Here is a 3,588-nt window from a genome sequence, read left to right on the forward strand (position 1 = left end):
TAACCTCACTGAAACTATACCTAACCTTTACCTTAACCCAACCCTAGGTCCTGAACCTAACCTTCATTTATCTCAACCCCTATGCCTTTCTTCTGCCGGTTGAATATCCACTTCCTTATTAACGTCATTACTGTTGTTGTTGTTGATAACTGTATCTGTGAAGGTTGTAAATAGTTGCATTAGTGAAGCATCATTTGTAGGAGTAATTTCTACAAGCATAAACATCAGAGGCAACATTGTTGTAACATCACACAAATTGTAATCGGAATTTCTCAAACCCCTAACTGAATGGGCAAGAAGGTTGTGTGTTTGTATTTGTACACATTGTGGACATTGATACCATAAAATGTCTCGTAATTTTTTCAAACCATGTCAATACATTAATTGAGAATGAATTGTCCAGATGAATTGATCAAAATGACCCTGCTATTGATGTTGTCCAGTGTTTAATCCAATTACCTAGCTCTAGGTTGTATTTCTGTGTATCGTTCTCTGCAAATCCTTTGAAAGTATGTCTTGGTCATAGATTATCACTAATTTCACCTTTTAAAATGAAGCAAGAGATTGAGAGATTGAGGCTATGGCAGAAAGTCATGGAGGATCAGCGACCAAGACTGGCCTGGAACCACAAATCTATTGAAACAGGGAGAGAGAGGGAAAAAGAGAGAGAAAGGGAGATGGAACGTGAGAGAAAAGCAGAATCGGAAAGACAAGAAATGAAGAAGAAAGTGGAACAGGCAGAAGAAACGATAAAAGTGTTAGAACGAGAGATTGAGAGATTGAAAGAGATTGAGAAGGAAATCATATTTGAAAGAGAAAGAGACATGCGTATTGGAGAGAATGAGAAAGTCAAACTGGTTAACGAAAAGGTAAAAGAGTTAGAGAGAGAGGTTGAGAGACTGAAAGAAGATATGACAACAAAAGAGTTTCAATACAAAATCAAATTTGAAAGAGCGAAAGAAGCGTTTAGAAGACAGAATGAGAGAGTGAAACAGGTTCACCAAAATGTACTAGTGTTAGACAGAGAGGTTGTGAGAATGAAAGAAGAGATTAGATGGAAAGACGAGACTGAACCAGAGAGAACATTTGATAGAGACAGAGAGAGAGAAAATGATTGGAGACGAAGTGAAGAGGAGATGAAAAATAGAGTGGAGAGAGAGATGGAGACAGACCTCATCAATGACAAAAAGACATCTGAATTGGAGGAAGTCTTCAAGAAAATCAAGGAACAGCAGATAGAATTAGAAAATATGGAAACAGACAAATATAAATGGAAAAAGAACCAAATGGACATGGAGGAGAAGATGGAGGGTGAGCACAACAAACAGAAAGAGGTAGAAAGAAAGAGAATGGAGAAAACACCAAAACAGAGACAACAAGAAGATGAGAAGAAGAAGATGGAGAGAGAAGAAGAAGAGGAGAGACGCAAACAGAAGCACATAGAGATGGAAGAGGAAGAAAGAGAGAGGGAGAAAGAGAGACAGAGACAGATCAGAAGACAGAGAATGGAGAAGAGACAGGAAATTATGGAAAGAGAAGAAGAGAGACAGAGAGAGATTGAAAGAGAGATTGAAGAAGAAAGATATAAACAGAAGCAAATAGAGATGGAAGAGGAAGAAAGAGAGAGGGAGAAAGAGAGACAGATACAGATTGAAAGAGAGATTGAAGAAGAAAGATGTAAACAGAAGCAAATAGAGATGGAAGAGGAAGAACGAGAAGGGAGAAAGAGAGACAGAGGGAGATCAAAAGGAAGAGAATGGGAGAAGAGACAGAAAATGATGGAAAGAGAAGGAGAGAGACAGAGAGAGATTGAAGAAGAAAGATGTAAACAGAAGCAAATAGAGATGGAAGAGGAGAACGAGAAAGGGAGAAAGAGAGACAGAGGGAGATCAAAAGGAAGAGAATGGAGAAGAGACAGAAAAATATGGAAAGAGAAGAAGCGAGACAGAGAGAGATTGAAGAGAGATTGAAGAAGAAAGATGTAAACAGAAGCAATAGAGATGGAAGAGGAAGAAGAGAGAGGGAGAAAGAGAGACAGATACAGATTGAAAGAGAGATTGAAGAAGAAAGATGTAAACAGAAGCAATAGAGATGGAAGAGGAAGAACGAGAAAGGAGAAAGAGAGACAGAGGGAGATCAAAAGGAAGAGAATGGAGAAGAGACCGAAAATGATGGAAAGAGAGAAGAGAGACAGAGAAGAGATTGAAGAAGAAAATGTAAACAGAAGCAAATAGAGATGGAAGAGGAAGAACGAGAAAGGGAGAAAGAGAGACAGAGGGAGATCAAAAAGGAAGAGAATGGAGAAGAGACCAGAAAAATATGGAAAGAGAAGAAGCGAGACAGAGAGAGATTGAAAGAGAGATTGAAGAAGAAAGATGTAAACCAGAAGCAAATAGAAGATGGAAGAGGAAGAAAGAGAGAGGGAGAAAGAGAGACAGATACAGATTGAAAAGAGAGATTGAAGAAGAAAGCTTGTAAACAGAAGCAAATAGAGATGGAAGAGGAAGAACGAGAAAGGGAAAAAGAGAGACAGAGAGAGATCAAAAGGAAGAGAATGGAGAAGAGACAGAAAATGATGGAAAGAGAAGAAGAGAGACAGAGAGAGATTGAAGAAGAAAGATGTAAACAGAAGCAAATAGAGATGGAAAGAGGAAGAAAAGAGAGGGAAGAAGAGAGACAGAGAGAGATAGGTGAGAAAGAGAGACGACAACAACAAGAGGAGAGAAACAGAACGTTTGAGAGAGATCAAGAAGAAGATATATGGAACAGAAGCAAATTGACATGGAGAAGGAGGTAAGAGAGGGGGAGAACAAGAGACAGAGAGAGATAGAAGAGATACAGAGACGACACAACAAACGATAGAGGAACAGAAAACAAAAGGAGAAGGAGAAAGAAAGGGAGAAATGACAATGAGGAATCAGAGAGAGATGGAATTAAGAGATCAGCAACAGCAAGAGATGGAGAGAGGAAAATATGATTATGAGAGAAAGGGAGGAACAGGAAGAAAGAAGGAGGGGCAGAAGAAATATTGGGGGAAATTGAGGGACAGAATGAACTGGAGATAGAACAGGAGAGAGAGATGGGAAGAAAAGCAGGAAGTGATTAAGGAAGCAGAGGAAGAGTACAGGGAAAGAGAAGAGAGAGGAAAGGAAGTAAGCATGAAGAAACATGTAGTAGTTAATGTTAAAGCAAAAGCACGGGAAGTCTTCAATAGGGCGTAAAGAGAGGAGGTTAGAAGTGTTGAAGGGGGAACGAGAACACATAGAAAGAGGACAACAAAATCAGGAGGGAGAAGGAAGAAGACGGCTGGAGATGGAAAGAAAACAGGGAGAGGGCAAGACACCAAGAGGAGTCAGGAAGAAAACAAATACATTGAAATTGCTAGACAGAAAGAATGTTCAGACTAAGAAGGAGGAGAGGCAGAGAGAGGAAGAGAGGAGGATCAGAGAAAGAGAGCCATTGAAGGCCATTTAGCTTTAATCAGAGAGAGAGAGAAGAGTTTAGAGGTAAGAAGGACATTCTCCCACCCGATAAAAGTATCCGAAGGAGAGCTGTGGGCTGGGTAAACAAGAGTGGGAGAAGAGAAAC

The sequence above is a fragment of the Oncorhynchus kisutch genome, unplaced genomic scaffold (genome assembly GCF_002021735.2).
Source record: "Oncorhynchus kisutch isolate 150728-3 unplaced genomic scaffold, Okis_V2 scaffold2636, whole genome shotgun sequence".
NCBI classification, from domain to species: domain Eukaryota; kingdom Metazoa; phylum Chordata; class Actinopteri; order Salmoniformes; family Salmonidae; genus Oncorhynchus; species Oncorhynchus kisutch.